We start from the raw sequence: 27,867 nt of genomic DNA on the forward strand, positions 1-27,867 counted from the left end.
GTCCTGCCCCATAGCTCCACTAGGCCTTGTCTTAGTGGGGACTCTTTGATGGGGAGTCTTTGAGGTGGCTCCATCACCACAGTGGACCTCTGCCTGGTTTGTGATGCTGAGGCTCCAGGTCTCCATCTTTCAAATCTAGGTAGAGGTAGCTGTGCCTCCACAGCTCATGCACTTCATGCACAGCCCCACACTGACTGTACCAAAGTTTACCACTGGTACCTTCCAGAAGGGTTACCACAGGGCCTTGAGCCTACTGTAGCCACACATAGGGCAGCTGAGGATACTGCACTACAGGGTGGGGAGTGGAGCCTTGAAATTGTTCTTCCCTCCAGGCCCTTGCACTCTGGGCCGCTATTGTGAGGGGCATACCCAGTGATCTTTAAAATGCCTTTGGAGTCATTCTTCCATTATCTCAACAAATAGTAGCAGATTGTTATTGAGATGGCAGATCCATACTAATCTCCTTATGAAAAGGTTGCTTAGCTACACTCTTGTTCTCTCCTACAAAGGCTTTCTCATTTCTTCCAACATGGATAGGCTAAGAATCTTTTAAATTTTTAAATTCTGCTTTCCTTTTGATTAACAATTCCATTTTTAAGTCAGTTCTCCCTTCTTATATTTTACTATTAGCACTCAAGAGAGGCTAAGCCACACCTTCAATACTTTCCTTAGAAATAGCTTTGGCTAAATATCCAATTTCATCATTCACAAATTCTACCTTCTACAAAATACTGGGACACGAACACAATTAAGCCAAGTTCTTTGTTGCTTTATGGCAAGAATTGCCTTTCTTCCAGTTTCCAATAACATGATTCTCATTTCTATCTGAGTCCTCATTAGAATGGCCTTTATCATCCATATTTCTACCAACATTCTCTTCACAATCACTTAGGTATTCTCTAAGAAGATCAAAGCTTTCTGTACCACTCACCTCTTCTCTTCTGAGCCCTGATCAGAATTACCCTTAACAGTCTTTTCACAGCAATCTAGGCTTTTTCTAGCATGCACCTCAAAGCTCTTCCAGCCTCTTACTCATTACCCAATTCGAAAGCCACTTTCACATTTTTAGGTATTTGTTACAACAGCACCCCCACTTCTCAGTACCAATTTTCTGTCTTAGTCTGTTCAGGCTGCTGTAACAAAATGCCATACAATGGGTGGCTTGTAAACAACAGAAATTTACTTCTCACAGTTCTAGAGGCTGGGAAGTCCAAGATTAAGCCACCAGCACATTTGGTGTCTGGTGAGTTGGTTCAAAGATGGTGGCTCCTCACTGTGGCTCCACATGGTGAAAGGGGTAAGGCAGCTCTTTGGAGCCTCTTTATTTAGGACACTAATCCTAAGCCCAAAGCAGGGCACTGGAGGAAGATGAGCAATTGGATTATACCTATAAAACAATCATGTGCATAGGCAGCCTCCCGTTACTTAAAACTGCCCTGTGCATATTCATGAGGCATTATTTCTTTTTAAGAGTCAGGATAGCACAGTGATGAAGAGCATGCATTTCGGTGTTAGACAAATCTGAGTCTGAGTCCTGGCTCCTCTGATTATGAATTCACAATTTTCTTAGCATCTATGAGCCTTGATGTTATCATCTGTACAGTGGAAGATAATATCTATCTCATTTGAAAATATTAAATGAGATAATCTCTAGTAATTGTGTAGCAATCTCAAATGACAATGGTGATCATTTGTTAATATGAAAGCAGCACTAATACGTGAGACTGAAGTAACTATCTGAGTTGCAGAAGTTGCCTGGAAGTTCCTGAAATTTTAGGTAAGGGCATTTCTATAAGCCAGGAGCTCTTGGGAGCCAATACCAGTATCAGTATTTTTATGTAGATCTGAACCCAAAACATAAGCCCCAAAACACAAACCCTCAATTAAATGCAGTGACCTCACAGGCCCATGTATACACACATAACTGAAGAGTCTTCTTCTACATACAATTAAGAGAACAACTGAATTTTCAAAAACAAACTCTGAATCATTAATCCTTGGGAAATGATTGAAATCTACCCTTTTCTTTGTTGATGTTTCTTTTGTCTTTTGATGAAATCTGTACACTGTGTCATTTTTCAACTCACTCAGGCCCTGTTCAGAAGCAGGAAAAGGCCTGGCAGAGCCAGTCTTGAGGGTGTGTGCAGGATCTTTTTTCCTGACTTTTTATTGTTGCTTTCGAGGCTTACCCTCTTTACACAAAGGGCAAAAGTGACACCTCCGAATATTAACTCTCTAGATAGTGGCTCTTTTTTATTCCTTTTGACCTATCAAATGAAGTAAGTATGGGTGCCCTAGAATTTTGCAATTTTTTTTAAGTTGGTAAAATAATGGTTTTAGAGGAATGGGTAATAGACTATTTCCTTCTTAAATTACCAGGTGAAATCCTGTCTGTGCCAGAAATGGGCAAAATCATTCTTTTGATGACTCTAAGGTTATGGATATCATGTACAGTGTCCTGGCACTGAGGCTAAAAAACAAATGTCTTTTGGACTTCAGCAAGGCATTTGGCAAGGCCTTCTGCACTTGCTTTCTAGATGTGATGAAAGGAGAAGGCAAAATGCTAGTCCAGCTAAGTAGATTATGTGGTTGAAATGTGAAAGGGATGCTAGTTATATTTTTCATTCAATCATTCATTCAGTCAGCCAACAAATATATATTCAGAGCTTTACCATGTACCAGACTTTTTTCTAGGTACTGGTCATGCACAGTGACCAAAGGAAATGAAGCCCCTGCCTTCATGGAGCTCATATTCTAGTGTTATGGCACAGAGCTCTCTGTTCAGTTCCATCTTGTTCAGCATTTCTATAGCTAACTTCTTTAACAGTCAAGGACATATTTATCCTACAAAGCTACAGCAATAAAAACTGTGGTACTAGCATAAGTATAGATATATAGAAATGGGTTAGAATTGAAAGTCTGAAATAAAAAACCCGATGAGATACCACTTTACAGCCTAGAAACAAACCCTTATATTTACAGACAATTCATTTTTGACAAGAGTGTCAAGACAATTCCATGAGGGAAATCATAATTTTGTCAAAAAAAGTGCTGGGACAACTGCAAAACTGCCTATCACATGGAAACCAATGAAGTTGGACCTTTACCCCATGCCATATACAAAAATGAGCCCCAAATGGATCAAACACCTAAATGTAAGAGCCAAAACTATGAAACTATTAGAAGACAATATAGGTATAAATTTCTGTGATCTTGGATTAAGGAATGCATCTTAAATATGACACCAAAAGCAAAAGCGACAAAAGAAAACTAGGTAAATTGGACTTCGTCAAAGTTTGTAACTTTTGTGCTTCAAAATCCATCATCAGGAAAGTAAAAATACAACCCACAGTACAGGAGAAAATATTTGTATATCATGTATCTGATAAGGGTTTTGTAGCAGTATATATATAGAACTCCCACCACTCAACAATAAAAAGACAAATATTCTAATTAGGTATTGGTCAAAGATTTGAACAGACGTTTCTCTAAGGAAGATACACAAATGACCAACAAGCAGATGAAAAGATGCTCAACATCCTTAGTCATTAGAAAATGCAAAATAAAACCACAATGAGATTCCACTTCACAGCCTCTACGGTGAGTGCAGTCAAAAATGGGAACAATAATAAATGTGGTAGAGAATGTGGAGAAATTGAAAACCTTATACATTGCTGGTGGAAATGTAAAATGGTTCAGCTGATGCAGAAAACAATTTGGCATTTCTTCAAAAAGTTAAACATGGAATTACCATACGACCCAGTCATTTATTTTAGGTACATACCTGAGAAAATTGAAAATATCTGTTCACACACAAAAAAACCTTATGCATAAAATTTTATAGTAGCATTATTAATAATATTTTTAAAAATAGAGACAATCCACAAGTTGTGTTATATCAATACAATGTATAATTATTTGGCCATAAAAATGAAGTGCTGATACATGCTACAACATGTATGAATCATAAAATCACTGTGGTAAGTGAAATAAATCAGAAACATATTATAGAACTCCACTTATAAGAGATATCATAATAGGCAAATACATACAGACAGAAAGTGGATTAATGATTGCTAGAGGATAGAGGGCTAGGGGATGGGAAATGCTAATGGGAATGCTTTATTTTGGGGAGATAGAAGTGTTCTAGAATTAGAGAATAGTGATAGTTGCACAACTTTGTGAATAGTTTAAAAATCACTGAATTGTACATCTTAAAAGAGTAAATTTTATGGTATGCAAATTATGTCTCAATAAAAAAAGACATGTTGATCATAATTACAAGTTACATGAAGCTAGCAAAGGGAGTATTTGCACTGGATGGCAAAGATGACAATCAGCACTCAGAAGAATCTTGACAGATTGGAAAGATGGGCTGAATCTGACAAGGTAAAATTTACTAGAAATAAACATAGAATCCTAAAACTGCATTCAAGAAACACAACTAATAACAGCCCAATAAAAATAATTCCAGGCTTTAGTTCACAGGAAGCCTGATGTGAGTCAACAGAATGTCACGTTCTAAAAGGTTAATGTAATGTTTGCAATATTTAATAGAGTATAGTAACTCCAGTGAGGAATTAACAGCCCTTTTTTGAGAGTAGGTCAGATGACACCTAGACTTTTAGGTCAGTTCTGGTTGCTGTGTTTCAGGAAGCATCTAGTTCAGTATGTGCACCTAATCCAAATACATATTTGGCTTTCAGAAGTTTATTTTTTTCATTTGAAAGCATTTTGGTGGGGCAGGACTTTCCCTTTCACCAGCCTCATCACTCCTTCGTTATCAAGCAGGACCAGACTCACACATGCATGTTACCCTTCAGCTTCTTATAAATATTTGTGTTTAGCTCCCCTATCCCCCAACCCATCTAGAAATCAAGGGCATGTAGACAGAATGGTAAAGGAGTCCCAAAGCATGTTGAAAGGCAAGGAACAACGGAATGAACTAGTTTTATTTGATGAGAAAAAAATGTGGGAGCCTCGGGAGTTGACTTCAAATATTTGAAGGTTTTTTTATAGACATGGGAAAGGAAAAAGGAGTATAACAAGGAATTTACACATTGAAGCCTCAGAGAAGAGGTGTTTTGACTCAATGTAGAGAGCAATTCAACTGAGCTCTCCATAGATGTGTGGCCTTCATCCAAATGTGGAGAGTCAGCTGAGCTATGTTAGCACAAGGTTAATGACCATTTAGGTGGAATTTATTATCAAATGGGCATTGGGTCTATATGATCTTTGCAACTGGCTTTCAGCTTTCATTATGATGCTAATTATATGCCAAGCAATTCTGATAGTTTGTTTATCCATTAGACACTCTACCAGAGACTGGAAACCTAAGGCTCTCTCATGTATCTTGTTCTTTAGGAAGCTCACAGTATAAAACAGATAATAAGAATATCAACATCAAGCAGTTCTTTTAAGGATTAAATGATATAATGTTTGTAAAGCTATAGCTATGTCTAGCATGTTGCATATGCTCAATTAATGTTAGGGATCTTTTAAATTAGGGAAGACAGACAGTAATAAATACAGTGAATGTCTATACTGGATGAACAGGGTACTGTGTGTGGGTAACTGATTGCTGGTCTGTGAGACCCCTCATTCCAGGATATTATCATATTGTGGTGGTTGGCTCTTATGGTAAAAATTGAATTACAAAGATTATGAATGTAATTGTGTGTAAATCATACCTTTCTAACTTGCTAGGGCCTTTGTTTTATATTGTTTTGTATGGTATTGATGATGGTGGCACTGATTGAGGAGTGTGTGTGTGTTGTGTGTGTGTTTTATGCGTGTGTACATGTAGGTTCATGTGAGTAAGGCCAAATTAACATATGGACAACTGATGCTTTTGATGTCAGAACCGAACAGGATGCCCTATTTTATTAATTGAAGTAAAAACTTTGCTCGACCTCTGACTAATCATACCTCTAGAAAAGGTGTCAAATGTCAGTGACTTCTCATTTCTATTTTCATGTCTCTATTGCCACGCCTGTTGCTAAGAGTCCATTTTGATGGGGTTTGTAGGGTTGAGAAAGAACCCAGAGGGCCCAGCATGCCTGACAGTACTTGGGGGAGGGTGATATGCAGGTGGAGGGCAGGCTGGGGGTTGGGGCAGTGTGGGAGGAGGCCTTAGAATGGGAACAAAGACAAAACAGCCCTTCATGCATTTGTCTGGGTGTGAGCAGTGGGTGTGCATAAGAAAGGATGGCATGAGTGTGCAAGCATGTGTACCCTGGCTGGCGTAAGGTTTCTAGTATTTGGTGAACTGGACTGAGAGTCAAAAAGCAAATGTTGATCTTATTTGTCTCAAACATTTTCAGGGTATGATGTCCCAGTGTGTCTCTCTCTCTCTTTTTCTATCTATTTTTCTCCCTCCCCCTTGAGTTATAGCTATGAGTCAGAGATTAATACATTAACCAAATAATGACAGTGCTTTAATTTCCCCTCACAGGAGCTTTTGTTATTAGACGGTTCACATCTGGCCTCTTTCAAAAATAATCCAGATACTCTCAAGGGGCTTTCAGGGACTACCCTCTATCGTGAGCTCCTTGCTGAGCAGAAAGACTCTTGGCATCTGACACATCACAGAGCTCAGCCTGCTCCATGCCTCCACATGGATGATTAGGGCAACAGCTTCTGGGTCACCTCTTCTGCTTTTGACGCAAATAACTGGCTGTAGCTAGTTATATAGCCAAGACAAATCAGCATCCTCTCTTGCTTGCTCACACCGCCTTTGTCTGCCATTGTCCTGCTCATAAAGGGGAGGAGTGTGGTGGGAAGAGAAAGAGGAGAAACAGGAGTAGGGATTTGACTTTCCCTGCCCCCGAGCCAGGTGAAATAGTTCATTTCAGATGAATATTACTGTTATTAATCTTAAGGAAAGCATTTTGGTATTTTTAATATGGTTTTATTGAGGAAAGAAGGAAGAAAAAAAAGAAGGAAGGAAGGAAGGAAGGAAGAAAACTCCATATATGTTTGCATATATTTACATGAATTGAAGAAAGCAATGTAAAGATATGTTTCAAGCTTGAATATTAGTTTATTCTGGGAGTAAGACTGGAAGGCAGAGGGGCAAAAATTTTGCTTCAAAATCCAGGCTATGTGTTTAAATAAATTTAATATGACTTTAAAAGTAGTATTCAAAAGAATGTAGGATTTTTCAAAAACATTTAAGTAGCATCTCTTGGTTGTTGATAACTCACAAAAAAGCATGTTTTTCCCTTGTGAACATGTTGCCTTCTTTGTTGTTACAGAGGATGACACTAGCCACATTCAGAGAAATATTCAATCGGGCATGTGGTGAATGTCAGGACTATTTCAACCCCTCTCTTCTTTAGATTATTGGCCTGATTTCCCAGCTTAAGTGAACTGCCTCGATTTCCCCTTTTGTGGAATGCAGAGCACCAAGATAGCTTGGCTGAGCACTTTAGGAGTAAATATTATTCAACTCTGGCAACAGAACTTTGCTCTGGCTTCACCAAGGTAGCAGAGGTGACAGGCAGGCAGGCATCCCCAAGTGTAACGGTGGGAAATCTTCCATTCTCTTTAGGTGCTTAAATAGATTTCCAGTCCAATTCTGTCACATCTGAGGGGTTCAGATATACTTTCAAAATCTAAGCCTTTAGGCTTACACTAAATGGAAACTCTGAGGCACATGAGGTTGGTTCCCCATCACTATCACTGGAGTTGAAGGTAGAAAAAGATTAAGTGATAATAATACCTTACAGGTACACAACTTCATTAATCCAAAGCTCTTTGCAAACAACTCAGTAAATCCCAGGACCTAGAGCTCAGCTGAGCTGGTGCTGAAATGCAGCCATCCCCTGAATGAAGCAGCCTCCGGTGTCAGCAAACCACCCTCAGAGAGACTTTAACTCCGAACCTCACTCAGTGAGGTGAAAATGAAGACTGCATCTAACAGCAGCAGCAGGGACGCTTTTTCAAGGCAAAATGTAATTACCAGAGTAGGAGCTGGCCTCGAAAGTGGGGATTAACACTCCCCAACTCCCACAAGCACCTTGGGCTCTCTGAATAGCTTCAGCAAGATTTGGGGTTTTATGCTTCCATCCAAAACTTGGCTCTGCGTGAAACATGGTTGCGGACTAGTAGACTACGGGGACATTGATTCATTGCAACCAGGGGAAAGGATTTACTAGTATTTCTTGTAAACCTAGGCAGCCTGAGGGTGGAGGTGGGGATTAGAGGAGATTCACAAAGTCTGAAGGTTGTAAAGGAGGCCATGGTCACCTCCAAATAATAAATAATGTTCAGGCTCTTGCTGAACGGGCAGAATTTGGCGTATGGCTTGCCGAGCACACTGCTGAGGATGGCTATTCATGGTCAGCATCGCAGGTACTGTTACTGGTCTTGGATCTCAAGAAAGTCCATGAAAAGATGATTTCCACGTTTAGGCAAGTTTCTAAGGCAACCAACTTAGGGGTTTGAAAACTAGGGTTTTCTGTTTAGGCATGGTCAGGAAACCTGCTTTCTTTACACAAGTCATGGTGCTTCTTGGTGCCTGACTCTTCATCATCTGTGTCATGGAGGTATTGTACTAAATCAGGATCTTTGCAAATTATGTTCTTCAGAGTCCAAAGGATTTCACTAACATGCTTCAGCTGCCAGGAGGAAGGGGCATGTTGGGACTCAGTGCCCATTATCCCTGCCAGGAGGAGAACAGCTCTTTATCTTTGTTGATACAGTAAGCATCTCTGTAAGGTTTCTTTAGGAAAAATTCTAAAAAAAAAGTTTGAGAATAGATGCTGTTTTCTAGTTCTGTGTAGCTATAATAGTCTGTATCCATGCAAATAACTTTCTGAGTTTCACAAACAAAACACCCAAAGTATGCATATTAGTTATCATAAAAGATACTTAACAATGTATATTCTCAAAATTAAAACTATTATTTCCTCTTCATCACAAACTATTTATTGAACTTGGATACACTGGAACAATAGAAAAAAACAGAAAAATATACAGAAAAATTTTAAAATCACCCATGAATCTATTTTCTAGAAACAAACTGTAAACATTATGCTGCCAATTTTCTATGCATATATAATTTCTTTTTTAAAAACCGAGCTCATATTTTGCACATTTTAAAAAAAGTTTTTTAAAAAATCATTTGACTCTATTTTGTGAGTGATTTTTCATGTCATTAAATGTTCTTTGAAACATGTGATGGTTTTGGCATTTAGTATTATGTAGTATTCCATCATACGTGCATAACATCGTTTATCTATCCCTTGGGCTGAGCATCTGAATGGATTCCAGGATCTGCTAGTTTATCCCAAAGAGGAACATTTTTAGGCTAATTATTTTCCACAATAAATATATGTTTTAACTTTAATTGTTGATGTTTGGTTTATTTGTTTAGTTTAGTTTGGGGTTATCATTATTTTTTCTTTTTCAGAAATTTGAGTTTATGTCTAAAACTAGTTGACAATAAGAAGAAAGTTAAAAGGTGAAAAAAAGAGTTTTTAAAATGGATTCGTGACACTGCAGAGAAAGTGCCACTAGAGTGACAAGAAAAAGGAAAGCAGCTCACTAGGGGAAGGCGGCAGGTGGGGGTGGGTGGTGGGGTGGGGAGCGAGAGGGCTTCTCTGCTATTAAAAAAGACCAGGACATTCAGCAGTTCCAATAGTGCAGAGAAATCCTCAATCAGATCATAATTATTGAGTTTGAAACAGTTTTTCCTTTCTAAGGGTCCACAGGGAACATAAAATGGGCTCTGCAAACCCCTTTCCAGGAGCATTGTGGAGAGTTTGAAGGAGAACCCCATGAAGAGTTCAACAACTTAATTTCTAACTTTGACTTTGCCACTAACCCCAGGGACTTGGACATGTGTCTAAACTCTGTTATGTCATCCTATAATGAGGAGATTGGTGTAGGTCTGTAGTTCCCACGAAAGGCACTAGCCAACCTAGGAGCCTCCAAGAAGGTACAAACCTGGCGAAGACAATGCCCATGCTCATGAAGAAAGAGAAAAGGAGAAAACCAGGGAATCACACACGTACGCATGCCTCCTCTGTGCCAACAATTGTGTGAACAAGGCCCTTGATGCATTATTCTGGTCAACTGTCACAACAACCCTGGCAGGCAGGGGTTGTGCGGGTGCATGTTACCACCTGGACTACATTTTGCCAAGTGAGAGATCTGAGGTTGATCAGATCATCAAGGAAACTGCCCAGGGTCATGTGGCCAGTAAGTGGCAAAGTGGGGTTTAAATTCATGCTACCTAGCTTCAAATAGATGATCTTGTCACTGGACCACAGGGGATCCAGTCATATATGTCTTTGAATAAAAAGAGAGAAAAATATGAATTCTTACCCAATAAATGTTGGGTAAACAGGAAGACAACATACAAGGATCCTTGTCAGGTTTAAGATAAAAATGCTCTAGACACCACGGGGCTATTTTTTTTCTAGGGTCTACTCCAAAATATACAACCAAATACTTTTCCTTCATCTCTTTAGGTGTTAAGAAGCACTAGAAATCCTTTGGTCCAACCACTTTGTTTTATAGCTAAGAAACTAGGGTCCAGAAAAGCTAAATGATATTTAGATGGTTAGGAGCAGAGCTGAATTAGGAACCAATGTCATCTGTAATCAAGTGAGACAAGCAAGTATTTATAACACCTAACATAGTGTCTGGTATGGACTAGTACCAGCCATTTAGTAAGTCTCACTTCTTACGCTTTCCTTCTGCTATTCCATTCCTTTCCTGTGTTCTTTTCTCCATTCATTAACATTCACTTGTGCCCAAGCCATGTCTTCAGGAGGCTCTTAGTCCAGTTGGAAGTTCACAGTATTGTATGCCAATGCCCTTCTGTTCACACCCTATGTTGTTTGAGACAGAAACAGATGTCAGTGGGTTAAGAAGTGAAAGGGAAAATGAAGAGAAAAACAAATTCACAAGCTTAAGTTTTAAGGGTTGGATAATTAATGAAAAAAAAAAGGCAGTAAGAAAAGCTAAAATCAAGGTCAAAAGTATTTTGTAACGAGATGGGATGGGAATTACTTTTATCATTATTTTAGACCAAGGTGAGAAACAGTGGAAAGAGAGATTGAAGTTGAAAGAGACACAAAAATAGAGCAAAATCATAGGAGGTAGCAAGCGAGGGAGGGGGTCGAGGGCACAGGTAGAGGGGTTAACCATGGAAATAGATTTCCCTCTAAGATGGAAAGAGTATGAAAGGAAAATGAAGAAATGAAAAACTCTTGAAGTGAAAAACGGGAAGTTAACAGAGTTCACCTTTTTTTTTTTTCTTTTTTATTATACTTTAAATTCTAGGGTACATGTGCACAACATGCAGGTTTGTTACATATGTATACATGTGCCATGTTGGTGTGCTGCACCCATTAACTCGTCATTTACATTAGGTATATCTCCTAATGCTGTCCCTCCCCCCCTCCCCCCACCCCACAACAGGCCCTGGTATGTGATGTTCCCCTTCCTGTGTCCAAGTGTTCTCATTGTTCAATTCCCACCTATGAGTGAGAACATGCGGTGTTTGGTTTTCTGTTCTTGCGATAGTTTGCTGAGAATGATGTAGATAAATCTGGATTGGGATAATAGGTTCGAGTTATGAAGGCAAGAATTAGGCTCAGAATATACCCCCTCTGGAGATTTTCTCTTTGGGAGGAGACACACTTGTTGGCACCTCTGTGATTGGGAAGGTACATAAACCCCTGGAGCTCACATAGCAGCCTTCTGCCTTTGGTGGGAGACATGGAGGGGCTGGAGTCATGGTAAAGCATAACTAGATGGGTCTCTTGCCCTTGTTCAGTGTGGCCATTTGCCTTTCTTTCCTTCCAAGTGCAAACTGTGACACCTGCAAGCACTCACTCCCTGGTGGAGTTTTGGAAGTGTGGCTCTGAGAATTTAACTCCCACTCAGTGGGGAGCTAGAGCAGCACTGTGCCTTGGAGCCAGAGGCGGATGGCACTGCAAAGGGAGGTGGTCATGTATTTGCAGATATTATAAGGAGCCTCCAAACTTGTTATTTTCCATCTCTACAGAAGACAATGCCAGAAGGAACAGGCTTAAATGACAGCAAGGGAGAATTTACTCTGACAAAAGAAGAAAAATACCTTAGTAAGTTAGGATAAATATGCTACAGAAAAAGATTTGGAGAAGGATGTAAAACATCTATCCCTAGAGACCTTTGACTCTCTCTGAGAGGCAGAAGTGCTTTCTGCAGGAGTTTGGGCCAGGTGATGTTAGGACTTCCTTGCAGTTCCATATTTAATCTATAATTTTGATCTCCTGACCCCAGGTGGTTACCACTGAGAGTAGTTGTCCACTTATGAGAGTGTGTTGACAATTCAGGATTTGGGGTACTTTGTTGAATTCCATTATCCTTACAAAAGAGGATGAAAAGGTTTTTCTATTGCTTGCCTGTTGTGCAAAGGTCCTTCATAAGAGGAAAAGTATTTTATTCCAGGGGTTAGAAACCTAATGCTTAGTCACAGCTTTATACAGGGAAAGCCCCAGTTGCTGCAATTTCTTTAATTTCTGACTTCATACTTGGAACTCTTAACTTCCAAAGCCTGAAATCAGTGTTTTTATTTTCAAAAATGAGATGAAGCATTTTTTTTCTCAATGGTGCATGACCTGATTTGGCATAGAGAAAAGACTGTTGCTTTTAGAACAACAGATTCCCTTCCAGAATTATAATCCTGAAGGCCATCATCTCCTGACATTGGGTGATTCCAGAAAGAGGGTGATAGATCACTAGTGTTGAATTTGTATGTGATGAGCAGTGGGTTTTATACTCTGCCCAGACAACCAAAAACATATGGCCCTAGACTCACATAATAAGGAAAATATACTGATCCATGGCCAGTTGCTGTCACCAGGTCACTAAACCTATTTCTCCAGATATAAAATGAGACTATCTTGCCTCTCAGTACAAATGTAATAAAATCTAGTAATGCAGCCATGAAAATAAGCACTGGTCCATAACCTGAGGGCTTAAGAAGTCAAGGCTAATGAGAAACTGGCAGTATACAAAAAATAAATTGAATTTTCTCTCTTTTATCTTGGGTTTAATAGGAATTTGGATGTATTTTCTACAGAGAACATCCACATATGCCTTATGCAGACAGGATGTAGAAAAGTAGGAAATATTGTGCATTGATAAGAAAATGAGTGGGCTAAATGATAAATGGGAATATAGCCCATGAAAGTTTTATGATCCTAGTAATTTTTAAATCTACTAGCAAGTAATGAGGTACCAATACCTTAGGCATAATCTATGGTGGCAGAGCTCCCTCCAGCATAGGGAAGGAGAGTATTACAGGGAAGCCAGGAGTATTTAATGCAAGGGGCCAGTGTTATTCTTCTGGTTTGTATCAAAAACATCTCCCCTGAACAACTGAGGAGTGGGAGGGAAATCCATGATATTGTGGCTTCTTTGAAGGCATGGGAAGGTCCACGTCCTGGAGCTGATACCTGACCTGATTCTTGCTTGCCTTTTCTTCTTCTGCAAAGTCTCCATGCTGTACCCTTTGTGTGAGTGTCCTTATGACAGAAAGATCAAGGGGCTACTTCAGAAGAGCTTAAGCTTCAAACAGCTTTTTCCAAAAATAACGAAGGTGGAAGAAAGAAAAGAGAGCCATGGGAGTGAAAACTGGAACCAAATAAAAAAGCATGGAATGAGACATTTTAGAGGTGAAAGGAACCTAAGAAAGCATGGAGCCCATCCCTTTCATTTAATAGAGGAGGAAACTCAGGTCCAGAGAAGCCTTTCCCTTAACAGATAGTGTTGTGCCTGCTATCATCCTGGGGTCCTCATCTTTATATACTGCACACTCACAGGTAGATTCCTCCATCCCCATGACCATGGCTTCCACTTACCATCACTTGTGCATGCCTTTAGACAAGAATTTTCCCATGCACTTCTGACATGTCCATTTAAATGTCTGAAAGGTCCATTTAAATTTTCCTATCTGACAATCCAATGTGGATTTCAAACTCAGCATATCCAGACCTCTGCTCCTTCAGCCAATCTTGTTCCTCCAGGCTGTGTTTCCTCTCTAGCATAAACCTTGACCTAACCTTCTGGGGTTGTCCACATGTCTTCCCTTGCCTTAACCCCAACATCCAAGCAGTGACTTACTCTGCTAATTCCTCCCCTTTCACTTCTCCTCTGCATTTTCCCTGTTCTCCTTTCCAAGAGCAAGCCCTTAAGCCACTCTTAGCTTGACTCTGCATTTTTCAGCCATCTTTCTAAAAGCATAAATGCAGCCATGTCTTTCAATCCCCTTCATCTAGAGAGTAAAGTTCAAACTCTTAAATATGACATATGATATCCCCAGTAGCCTGGCTTCTGGTGAGCTCCCCATCTTTGTACAACCTACCAAGAGCCATCTTGGTGTCTTCAGAAGGCACCCTGCCATCACTGCATGACTCTGTAACTTAGCCAAGATGTGGCCAGGGTGTCTTCCCCTTGCCACCCATACCCTGCTAGTTAGTGTAGCTCACTTATCTTTAAATTTCATGCATATATTGCCTCTTCTTTTCAGCCCTCCTGATGCTCTCTTCTTAAGAAGATGGGCCACTCTTGTTTTATAAGTGTTTTATACCCTCCTGTTTTATACCCTGACTCCATCCTGTGTTTTCTTGGCAACTGACCCTTTATTCCATTACTAATTTTTTCCCCTGCCCATTCTGATCTATAAATTTCTTATGGGCAAGCTCATTCATATTTGTAATCTTTAGTATTTGGCATGAAATACAATTCATAAAAAGTAAAATACTTTTTAAAGGAATGAATGAATAACCAAATAAAAGAAAGTTCAGATAGCCCACCAGAAATCAAGTCGAGCAAGAGCTCCTTGACCTTTCTTCTGCCAGGTTATGTTTTTTCTACTCTGTGCTGACGAATGAGAAGGCCTTGGCTTTTAGAGTGGTACCACCAATGCATTTTCTCTACAAAACTTATCTTGTTTTCAGGTTGAAATGTTAGAACTCACAAGCAAATTGAAAATAAGAGAAAATGGGTCCCCAATCTCTAGAGCTTGTTATCTCTCTGGTGAGTCAATTATATTTTAATTGTCCAAGAAAAATAATACAGACAGAGGGTGCACACATGTATTGAGTGCCTTCAGTATGATTCATACATGGTCTCATTTAAGCCTCATACACCCCTCTGAAGTGTGTGCTGTTATCTACCCTAACAAATGAAGACCCAGAGGCTTCGAGGTTATATAACTTGCCTGGGATCATCTGACTAGCAAATGTCAGAGTTGGGAGTCTAACCACGTCTGTCTGATTCTAAAGCCCATTCTCTTTCCCCTTCACTACACTTCCTCCCTAGGGAAACAGAACAGAATTAGGGACATAAAATCTGAAGAAGTTTCACTAAAAGACATTCCTCTGTGACTCCAATAACAAATTGGACTGGAGAGGCAGGAGCTATGAACTCTAACTCTAATCCTGTTGCGTGGCATGATTTTGAGAAAGTCAGTTAACCTCTTATTTTCCATTTCTTCATATTCACAAATATGGAAAACACAGACTTTCATTATCAGTTAACAGAAAAGAGGTACTTCACAAATAAGTTTGTGTCATTTGCTATAGAAATGCATCCAATGCAATTATTTAATACTAACCATAACAGTACTCTTACTTCTACAAGAAACTAGTATTGGTCTAAAGGAAATAAGGCAGCTGCTCTAATGAAAATCAAACAATGGACAAAAGCCTGATGCTCATTTTATTTTGTTTTAAACACAGTCTTAGTTGAGAGTGTGATACCTGTTTTTTTTGGCCTGGTGATATACCAAAAAAAAAAAAAAAAATGGAGGAATGAGGGGAATGATGAAGGGACACTTAGGAGGGGAAGAGGAAGGACAGTAGGCGGGTGGCTGTTGAACATTTTACGTTCCCAATTGATTTTTTCCCCTAGTTTAATAAATCCAAGGTGAAAATTGACATTTTTGCTTGAGCATTAAACACATAACACATAACATTCACAGCATTTATTGTATTTCAACAGCTACCAGCTGTTGACAGAACTTGAATTTTAACAGTGCTTTATAATGTAGAAATGTAAAAAGTCTAAAATTAAATATACTGGATAGAGTGATGGAGAAAATACTCAAAGTGGAAGCACCATAGAAATATAAAGAATTATATTTTTAATTTTTTTCTGAATTTTGAGAGGCAACATAACAGAACAAGGCCTGGTGTGGGATTCTTTCTCTGGATTGTTTATGAGTGAACGCTCTGTATAACCTTGTGCAAAATGCTTAACTTTCTGAGCTTTTGTTGTCTTTTCAGTGGGAGCGTGGAGTTCATGTTGTGAAGGAATTGGGCATCTGTAAAGTGAGGACAGTATTTTCAAGTATCTTTGTAGTACTTGTGTTCTCAGGTTTTATAATGTTTGGGATAATAGATTTGAGTCCAGATACTCTCTGACCACACCCAGTGGCATGGCAGAAAGAAGCAGGAGAAAGGAGAGAGTTGAGGGCCCATATAACAGAGAACAATGGGAAAAGGATGGCAGTCTGTTCCTTGAAATTGTGGTACTTCTCCTTTCAAACTAGAGCCTTAAATGAAGAGATTTTTTAAGTTGGAAGGAAGAATTAACCCCAACTCATAGAGGCTAAGTTCTTGAGCAGGAATCTTTTAAGACGTTTTTGTAATGACTCTCATAATTAGGGGATGTGAAGGCTGAGGGAGACCCAGCTTGGTCCCAGCACTTGGCCTTCCTGATTCCATAAACCCCACACTGCCATTCTTCTTCTAGGACATGGGAAGACATCAGCTCCCTCACCAAGGCTCTAGCATTTTCTACAGTCAGAACACTCTCTCAGTCATTTGATCCACTCTTTCCTTGTTTTATAAAAGTCCAACCTTTATACACTTAATATGATTTAGTCCTGGTTTCATTTCCTGAATCTTTGTGTTGCTTTTTCTTCCTGGATCTCATGCTCAATGCTGCCAGTTTCTTTGTCCCTGCAGGTGCAGACAAATTAGCATAAAGAGTAAGTTGCAGAATTGGAGAACAGCAAATTTGATTTCAAAAGCCATTTCAGATTGAGGTCCATTTGGTGGCATTAGGAGCAAAACTAATAAACAAACCAGACTTTTTCTACTCAAATTGATTTTTTTTTTTACATGACAGTATCCCTTTAGAAGTAGGATATTTTATCAAATTCTGATTTTGGCTGTCATGTACAGTACATTTTTTGTTTCCTTCCTCATTATTGCTGACTGTTAAGTTATGTGGGTTGGCAAAGGAAAATCTTTTCTTTGATAATAAAAAGGAATGTATTTCCTTTCCAGCATCATTATCTGCTGGTGTGTTTTTACGACCTTACAGATGCAGCATATTGTGGTTTGACGTTGTTGGTGCTATCATGATTCCCATTTTGCAGACTGGAAAAAGGGCCATACCTAGACTTTACAATAATGAAGAAATCTGGGATCTAGTTTACTCCCTCATTGTCTAAATAAGCATTTTTATCACTTCTTTCCCATAGAGCGGCATGTATTGACTTGTTGCTTTTTGAGGGAAAGACTTCCCTATAATATGTGACAGAGGATCAGAAGAGCCCTCCATGGGATTCCATGATCTAGGCCATCAAGTGAGGTGCCTAGATGTTCAGAATTCTCTGAGCATTCCAGATCTCCCAAAGGGTGTTCACATCTCAGTGGTTCAGCACAGTTGCTTATGCACAGTGGCCTGCTCAAGTTGCTCAATGCTGGGAAATGTTTGTGAGGACACACATGTCAGCGAGGGGCAGTGACCCCACAGGGATGAAGGCACAGGAGCTGTGCGTCAGCCAACCCTCAAGACAGGTGGGCCTGGATCCAGGACAGCTGGGGCTCTGGGGTAGGGCTTTGGGAGATTCCTGGGCTGCATTTCAGTAATGTGCCCATCTCCTATCATACATCTTCCTCACCTTTCCCTACCACTGTACCTGGTGCTTCTCTTTTTACACCCCATGTCTTTTCTCTACCGCGAAGCGTTTGCTTACTCACCTTTTTCCTATTTCCTTGTCTCTCCAGCTTGAAGTGGCTCTTATGGCCCAGACTCCCCGTGTGTGCTTTCCCTGTGCGTCTCTCTGAGCTCTGCTTCTGCTGACTTATGCCTGATTTGTTCCATATTCCCGATTTCACATTCCTACGAGTGAGAATCTGATGACTCACCTTTTTGTGTCAAACCACGTTGTAGATCACTGCTCATCCCACAGACAGGTTGCCCTTGGGTGAGGTGCCCATCCCTAGGGGGTCATGTGGAATGAAGGGCCTCAGGAAAGGCTGGCTGGCTTTTAAAGGAAGAGGCAGCGTACTCCGGAGAGGGCAGTTGACAGTCACCAAGATTGACACATCCGAGGCACTGGCCTACTGTCTTCTCATGAACCTTGCTAATACTGTTCCTCACCCTCAAGTTGTCTGGCAGCCTATGAGGAATGACTGGAAATTAATTTTCTAAGAGCTAAAATGTTTTCAAGGTCAGAAAAGGAGAAATCATTAAAGTGACCATAACCAGGAGACACTGAATTTAGAGCTTTACATTTATTACTTTATTTCTTCCTCACAATAAGTTTATAAAATAAATGTTATAATCCTTATGGGGCTTAAATAACCTGTTCGAGACAAGCTAGTATGAAGTAAAAAGGCTGATAGTCAAGCCAGGTTTGTCTGACTCCAAAATTATGCTGGCAAATTATACTCCTTCTATACCTAACTAGGTATCTTTAAGTAACTAGTGTGCTCATCACCAGAGTCAAATTAGGCATCCCTGAAAAATGTGACTGCAATTGGAGCAGCAGTGGGAGAGCATCACAGGCCAGAACTGGGAAGGAGGGGAGTCACTCTGAGACCAAAGGGGAAAATCCCTGATATCAGCATGATGGAGTTGCAGCGCCTCCTCGAGGTGGTTTCACCCCCAGCAGAAGTGAACGCGGCATGCAGAAAGCTTCTGTGACTTATATTAACACAGATCCATCATTAATATGACAAATATGCACACCTGCAGACTTAATTGCTTCAATTTTCTTGAGTCACTGATAGGTTTATGGCCTGCCTCAATTCCAGGAAAACTGAAGCAATTGAGATTGGGCGAAAAAGTCTCTTACTCCAATCAATCTCTCCAGCAGAGCCAGTCTCCGACCCTGATGACAGACTTTCTTTCTAGACAGGGTAATTAAAGAGGCAGAGTGAGCTACTTCTCAAAGTCCCTTCATCTTAGCTCTATCATCTATAACACGGTCTTAGAAACTCTAAGGCCAGGTATGGGTGGCTCACGCCTGTAATCCCAGCACTTTGGGAGGCCGAGACAGGCAGATCACTTGAGGTGAGAAGTTCGAGACCAGTCTGGCCAACATGGTGAAACACTCATCTCTACTAAAAATACAAAAATTAGTCGGGCATGGTGGCTCGGGCCTGTGGTCAGCTACTAGGGAGGCTGAGGCATGAGAATCACTTCAACCCGGGAGGCATAGGTTGCAGTGAGCCAAGATCTTGCCACTGCACTCCAGCCTGGGTGATGAAGTGAGACTCTACCTCAAAAAATTAAAAAAAAAAAAAAGAAACTCTAGCAAGGAAACATCTTTCCTTCTCCCATCCTGCCTCAAATGACTGACCCTTCATTCTGACCAAGGATGCGCTTCCCCCTTCATTTGTTTCCCAGCACAGACAAAGCAGGGTAGGTTTTCTGGCTTGCTTCTGTGAGGATGGTGGATGGTGTAAGGGATTTCTTTTTTCTTCTTTCTTTTCCTTTTTTGAGACAGAGTCTTGCTCTGTTGCCCAGGCTGGAGTGCAGTGGCACGATCTCGGCTCACTGCAACCTCCACCTTCCAGGTTCAAGTGATTCTTCAGCATCGGTCTCCCGAGTAGCTGGGACTACAGGCTCATGCCACCACTCCCAGCTAATTTTCTGTATTTTTAGTAGAGACAGGGTTTCACCATGTTAGCCAGGATGGTCTCAATCTTCCTACCTCATGATCCACCTCCTCGGCCTCCCAAAGTGCTGGGATTATAGGCGTGAGCCACCGTGTTCTACCGGTATGAGGGATTTCTATTGCAGTTTGAGGATCCCTCACATAAGATCAAAAGGTTTGTTCATAGCTGGGAGCTCATACCTGTAATCACAGTGCTTTGGGAGGACGAGGCAGGAGGATCACTTGAGGCCAGGAGTTTGAGACCAGCCTGGGCAACATAGCAAGACCCTGCATCTACAAAGAAATGAAAAAGAGACAGGCTCAGTGGTGCACATCTGTAGTCCCAGCTACTCAGGGAGCTGAGATGGAAGGGTTGCTTGAGCCTAGAAGTTGAAGGCTGCAATGAGCTATGAATGCATCACTGCACTCCAGCCTGGGCAACAGAGCGAGACCTTGTCAAAAAAAAGAAAGAAAGAGAAAGAGAGAGAGAGAGAGAGAGAAAGAAAGAAAAAGAAAGAAAAAATGTTGTTCAAACAAAGAAAAGCAATCTTCTTGCCTGAAGCTTTCTCCCTCCAAATTCAGGTTCAATTTGTTATGAAAAACCAAAGACAACACAAAGTGGGATATCATTCTTCCTTTAAATGACTAAGGAAACCTCCAGCAAAGAAAGCAAAGCTACTTAGTATATTTTTTTGTTTTTGTTTTTTTTCCGAACCTTTTAAAAGTCAAGTTTTTCTTTAAAAAGCAAGAAATGGCCAGGCGCAGCAGCTCACGCCTGTAATCCCAGCACTTTGGGAGACCGAGGCGGGTAGATCAGGAGGTCAGGAGTTTGAGATCAGCCTGATCAACATAGTGAAACCCCATCTCTACTAAAAATACAAAAATTAGCCAGGCGTGGTAGCGTGTGCCTGTAATCCCAGCTACTCAGGAGGCTGAGGCAGGAGAATAGCTTGAACCTGGGAGGCAGATGTTGCAGTGAGCCAAGATCGCACCATTGCATTCCAGCCTGGGAGGCACAGCAAGACTCCATCTCAAAAAAAAAACGTAAGAAACTGGAAGAATTTAATGGATTATTAAATAACTGTGTACAAAACAATGGGTGTTAAATATAAATTAATTGACTGCAAATAGAGATTTGTAACCACCAGGGTTACAAATAAGAGATCCCATGAGATATGAGAAAATGGTGCCAGTTAGAAAATACCAAATTCTTTTATTATTGTGGAGGCAAAAAGTGAGAAAAGTAATGATGAAATAATTATTTTCAGTTTTGTTGAAGAATTTGTGATATTTCAACAGCATGTTACCTCTTGAAATTGAAGTACTACAATAAGTAATAATGAATACTGAGAATACCACAAATCAGGCAACCAAATAAAAATAGTTAAATTCCTGGTACTACATAAAATACATACATGCATCATGAAGAATTGCAGAGAAGTTAGGAAAGGTGACATCAAATTATCTAATTCAACCTTATCCAGCAAAAGATCCTTGTCTGCAAGGACTGTGTCCCCTCAATGAGTCAGACAGACCATTAACGTTGATGACCAACGGATGAGATTTGTAAATGGAACCTAGCATGAGTGTAAGGGGGTACAGTTGTGAAGGAGGGCATGGTAACGGTGGGAATCTGTACAGAGAAACCAAGCCTGAGTGAGTGTCCTGTAGGGGTGTGCCATACATACTGATCAAGGAGATCGACTTAGATTTTTAAAAAGCTTTTGATAGATCCTCCCTTTAAGATCTATTTTTTGAAAAAATGGTGAGTTACCATATTTGTTGGGCATGGAGCCTCAGTTTTTATGAAAGCAATATGATTAACAATCTTTATAAATGATTTAGATGATACTGAACCTTGTACTAAAAAGTCAAGTTAATGGAGACAGACTGTGAGAAGATCAGTATTAGAGGGCAGAAAAGAGGGAGATGATTTTCCTGTGACCAACTTCAAGGTAATGCCCTCACAGGTAAAGACTCCAGCTATAGTTATGAAATAAAAGGATCTTTGTCATATCATTAATGATTCAGGAAATGACTTAGAGTTCATTAAAATCATTCTCTGAAAACATTGACCCAACATGAAGTCGTGGCTAAAAAAGGGGAACAAGTGTCTTTATGAAGGACATGAGGAACACAATAGTATTCTACCCTTATGTAGAACTGTATTGAATTTTTTTTAACCAGGAATTTAAAAAAGTTATTCTTGTCACTAATCTTTAATGATAATATTAGTATTACTAATAATGATAACTCATATTTCTAAGCATTTCCATGTACATTTTCACTGTAACAGCCCTGTGATAGATGTTTGTGTTATCTTCACTTTTTGAAAGATAGAGAAACTGAGGCATAAAGCCTTCAGAGGTAGTATGGGCAAGAGCCTTGCCTCAGACTTTGGTTTCCTGATATTAGAACCCTCCCTGTTTCTGCAGTGCTACATTACTCCGCTCTAGGGAATGCATTTAGTGAACCCAGTGAACATGCACAGAAAAGGAACCGTAATCATCAGTAGGAAGTAGGTATGGTTCTATGAAGGTAGAATAAAAAGCCTGGCACATACTAGATGCAATAGCCAAATAAGGATGAAAGAAATATGAATGAGTCTTCTGATATAAGGCAGACTAATAGAGGAATGTGATCTAGGCTTATCACATTGGAGTATACGTGACCTTGTTCACCAAATATTCAACTGCTAGGAGTCAAAGTTTTTGAAACCCAAGGAGGATGAGTTTAGAGCAAACAAAACAAAAAAATATTAAGCAGTTTATGAATGAAAGAGACAGAGTCCATTGCCAAGTAGCTAAGACTGATCTCAGCTTTAAGGTTGATGTCTGGGAGGATGAATGTTCCCTAGCACAGAATTACCTCCAGCTCTGTGCCTTTTTGGCTCTAGAATGAGGAGTAGATGGAGAAGCTACCAATGCTGTATACCTGTCCCTAATTTCTGTCTTTGTATCCTGATTTAAGGTGAATCATCCATTCATTCCAGTTACTGTCACTTTTGTTTACAATCTAGCTTGTATATGAAACTACAGCCATATTCCTTTGGGACGTGCTCTTACACATCAGAGGAAGAAAACTCAGCACTTTTTTTTCAGTTTGCAAAACTCAACTAACATTGTTTTAGTTAAAATCTCAAACTAATGGGCCAGTGCTACTGTGAAGTATGAGAATATGAACACAAACATTCAGACACAAGCAGCAGTACAGTGACCAGCACACGTAGGTGTGAGGAGTGGCATCACTGATGGGTGCCACATGGTGCATAGTCTTCATCTATTTTCTGAAAGACATTATTCGTGTAGAATGTATGGCTCCTGTTTCTCATTATCAGCCCCTTAAAGTGTATTTTGTTTGGAGGGCTTGTAGAGGAGAGAGGGCTTTAGAATTATGATAGAAAATATAGAAGGGGCAATAATAAAGAAAATGTCCTGTCAATGTATGTTATTCCCAGCTGAGCAACAAGACACCTTAGCAATCAAGTGACCTTGTATTTCTTTTAAATCATTCTCCCAGCAGGGATTAGATGGCTAGATCAACGTTTCCATGGAGATATGCCTGTCAGGTCATTTAGAGGTCATCTTAAAGCCCTTTAGTAATGAGCACCTTACACAAATTAGCCTATAGAAATAGGCCCAAGGCAGTGTGGAGAGTCTTTAGACCGGTAACAGACCAAATACTATGCAGATGTGATTCTTCAGGAGAGTCTGTCACAATGAAATCACATCAGATTGCCATATGATTTGTACACAAGTGTGAATTGGTTAATAACTCAATTTCAATCTTGGATCTCTAAGCCCAAACTCTTCAAACTCCTGACAGTGTTTACTATTGATGTATATCTTCTGTATACCTAAGTCATTAAGCTGAAATACAAGCACAGTGGCTCATGATTTCTCAGTGTAAATAAACATCAGTTTCATAGACAGCACAGTCTGTAGCAAGAGCACTGTGCCAGGAGTCAGAAGGCTGTTATCTCCATCTCATTAGCTCTAACCCTTGAAACTGTCACTTACCCTCCTTGGCCTTCTGATTTCTAATTCTGTAAAGCCTACCACACAGGAATGATGAATGAAAAGAGGACCTTAGAAGAAAGGCCTTTGCAAGTTGTAACACAGGGATGATAATAAGGTATTCTTCACGTGCTTGAGTCTTTGTGGAATTCCCTTTCCATTCCACTTTCCCAGGCTAAATGATGCAACAGAGATACCTAAGATTACTATCATGTCTCAGCCTTACTCTGAAGGAACTTGAGGTTCAGCCCCCATTATGGCAATTGCAAATCACAGAGAGACAAAAAAATACCAGAAAGTTTTACAGTGAGAATAAGCTTTAGAGGTCACTTAAGCCCCCTTTTCTGTAGGAGAAAATGGCTTAGAAATAAGAGCCAAGAGAAATGACTGGCCCTCCAGCTTGGGCTCCCTGCCTGTTTGTATGTGCCAGAAGGCAGTGCTTAGGGTCAGCAAGGTAAGCTCAGGCCTCTGTGGGAATGGGGTGGAAAGCCTGTTCCCTAGAGTGAGGATGAGAATGGAAGGTTCTACTTGAGTGCGGTACTTCTTGGCATTTATGATAACAGGTGCTCACACAGACTAGTCTACAGAGAAGGACTCAGTTTACTACTGATAAAAACATAGCTATTATTTTAATATTGCCCCCATTTGCTCCTTCCTTCTTCTCTGACCACAATCACCACCTTTCCTGGAAGGACCTGCCCATTTGAATTCATGAGTGCCTTGCTAAGTGCCTGACAACAAGCTGCCTGGGGCTGGCCTTGCATGCAAGCCTTGAAGGGGTCTGGATGGCATGGCATCCCTCTGTGAAAGCCTCCGTGGCCAAGTCTTAAAGCATAGAGAGTGTAAGTGGAGTTTTATCAGAGACATCTAAAGATTGTTCAGCTTGCTAACCAGCACTTACAGAAATGTACAAATGTGACTTGGTCTGGGCTTCTCAACTGAACAGAGCTGATTCCTGGACTTATAGTTTCTGGACTTAGGAAGACTTTTAAGAGCTGAAGCTATTTAAAGGTATAATTTGCTTGATTCTGTCAAAGATTATTGCTCAGTTTTAGGATTTATGTGAGTGATAGTAATAATGACAACAAACAGTATTAATGAAGATGATGATGATGATATTAGTGTTTATTAAACTCCAGGTACTGCTAAGCACTTGGTTTGTATTATCCCAAGACTGAGATTTGTGAAGTGAGGGAATGAACGTTCAGATAGTGAAAAACAACAGTGGCCTTAAAACCAGGAGACCTAAGATTCCCCGCTCAATTGCCACTGCCACCCCTACCATTCTGATATTTACTCACTGGGTGAACTCGGTCAAGTAGGTTGACTATTCTGGAACTCAAGTTCTTTGTCTCTAAAATACAGATATACTCACATGAAAGGGTCATTGAGGATTAAGTTAGTTCATGAATATTGAAAGGGCTTCTTAGCAGAGCCAGTGCATAATAGATACATTATTACTTGTTGAGTTGAATCCTAGATGATAAGAAGAGAAATACATGTGGATGAGAACTAATTAGAAATGGAGATGAATCAAAACAGTTTAGGATAGGCGACAGGCTATTCTTCTTTTGTAACCCATTTACAGGTGATATTTTGTCATTTTCAATTCTTTTTTCCATTCATTTTATAAGGCAAGAGCCATACCGAGGACCTTACTGAAATCGTTTAGAATCAGAAAATTATAGCAAATACTAATCTCTTTGTTAATGAAAGACCTGGAGTATAAGAGAGAGGATTTAGAATGAACAGATCGCTCACTGGGTCTAGTTTACAGTTTTCTTACAATCACCCTGTGACCAGTCTTCTGGCTTTTCCAAAACTCTGGCATCCACGTTGCTTCCAATGCATCACTGCAGGAGAGTGGACCTCAAGGAGTTGCAAAGCTCAAATCAGAATTCCAGTCGTGAAACTTCAGGCTTCAAAATGACTTATTCTCATTACAATGTATGAAATGATCTGTAAATACATATTTTAACATTATGAAGTTTAAATATTATTACATACCTTACTTGATGTCAGATTCTGTTAAATGCCTGCTGTTATCTCAATTTACAAAGGTCAGTCGGGTGGCAGTGGAGAATAGGAATAGATATAAGTGAAAAATCCTTTTACCAGTACATTTGCAACTCAGATAACCCTGCCTTTTTCAAAAAGCTTTGGGCTTTTTTTTTTTTTTTTTTTTTTTTTTTTTTTTTTTTTACCCTTTCAAATGAGACTTTAATGAGTATCATGTGGATAAACTCTTTGCAGAGGTTTGAAAAGATCCAGAGAAACACTGTGGTAGGAACAAGCAAATCATTTTGGATGAAATCACAAGTCATTTGAATGCCTCCTCATCTGTCTGGTTGTGTCAGAACCTTTTGGCTGCATTTTTCCCCCACAGGAATGTTTTCATCTCCATGGCTAGGTAAATAGAATGTTCGTGTAGTTGCTCGATTGCTATTCATGCCAGCACAGAGTAGCGTAGAGTGACCTACTTCCAGCAGCATCCATAGAAAGCTTCACTGCTTTCCATCAAGACTGATTTAAAAAGCCACCCTCTGCTTCCCACAGCTCCCACCCCCAACTGCCCCCAGAGACAACAAACTATGGACTCTCCAGGGTGCTTATTTCCTTTCTCTCATCACTCCTGCTTCTTGTGTTGGTTCATTTTAGTCCATCCTAGCCTTTTGGCAAAGAGAAGCAGGTGGATGGGCAGCTTCAAAGGAAGTTAACATTGCAGAGTTTTAGGGTCTAGCTCTATAAAGGATGGAGCCACTGAGAGAGAGATCAGGCTACCCTTATGCACATAAACATAACTGATCAAAGGTTAATAATTCATTGAAAAGTATTTGGAAGCATCTGTAGGTATATGTGGGTGATTTTTCTTCTTACTGGGGACTCTTGATTGGAGTTTCAATAGGTCACTCTCATGAGTTTCAATACAGCCACTCCTTACCTTATAAGTTGATAGGCTGGTTTGAGCTGAAACATTCTAGCACTTTGGGAGGCCGATGTGAGTGGATTGCTTGAGCCAGGAGATTGAGACCAGCCTGGGCAACGTGGTGAAACCTCGTCTCTAGAAAAAATACAAACATTAGCAGGGCATGGTGGCATGCACCTGTTGTCCCAGCTGCTTGGGAAGCTGAGGTAGAAAAATCATCTGAGCCCATAGGTAGAGGCTGAAGTGAGCTGAGATCATGCCACTGCACTCCAGCCTGGGCAGTGGAGTGAGATCCTGTCTCAAAAAATAAAAATAAAATAAAAAAGAAAAGAAAAATCCAACTCCAAGAAAAAAATCATCTGATTCGAAAAATTTCTGCAAAGACCTTTATCCAGGTGCCATACAGAAAAAAAAAAAAAGAAAAAAAGAAAAAAACAGCCTGCATCTGATTTGGGGTCTAACTAGAGCCAAGTGTCATGTCTGGTTTTGTGTCATTGAATAACATGGTTAGAGCTGGACAGTTCCTAGAGAAATCTAGTCCCATGATTTGAAGATGAGAAAGTGAGTTCCAGGGAGCTTACAACAGTCCCATTCTTCAGGCTTCCTGTCCAGTGCTTTCTCTACCCTGCCATCGTTTCTTATCACTGAATCACTCATGCTTTGAGGCTCTGTTGTTTTTGCCCTTAAGGGCAATGTCACCAAACAGGGAAATAGAAATTCAGTTATCCTTCTCCTAGTCACAAGTGGATATTTCTATTCCAAATCCCAGCAAGTCAAGAAGATTCTGGTTCCTTGAAAAATGAACTTCCTGTGCTTCTGTTGGATGAAAGCTTTTTGAAATTTTAAGCCATTTTGCTCTAAAGCTTTTGTTCCACATAGTTCTGTCGCCATTGCTCAAGCCTGTTTGGAGAAAGAGGAATGATAATGAGATGAGAGGAAGCAGCTCTATGGCAATGAGTTGAATACAGGAACCACAATGAGAACTGCATTCCCAATTGTTCTCTGAACATCTTTGCAAAAGAGTT

The 27,867-nt window shown here is 40.2% G+C and overlaps 1 protein-coding gene across 2 annotated transcripts in view; it reads left to right on the plus strand.

Moving 5' to 3' along the window:
* ASTN1 (astrotactin 1) overlaps positions 1-27,867 on the plus strand; it is a 306,213-nt gene that overhangs the window by 68,908 nt on the left and 209,438 nt on the right. The window lies entirely within an intron of this gene.

Source organism: Chlorocebus sabaeus, chromosome 25, assembly GCF_047675955.1.
Source record: "Chlorocebus sabaeus isolate Y175 chromosome 25, mChlSab1.0.hap1, whole genome shotgun sequence".
Taxonomy (NCBI): Eukaryota; Metazoa; Chordata; class Mammalia; order Primates; family Cercopithecidae; genus Chlorocebus; species Chlorocebus sabaeus.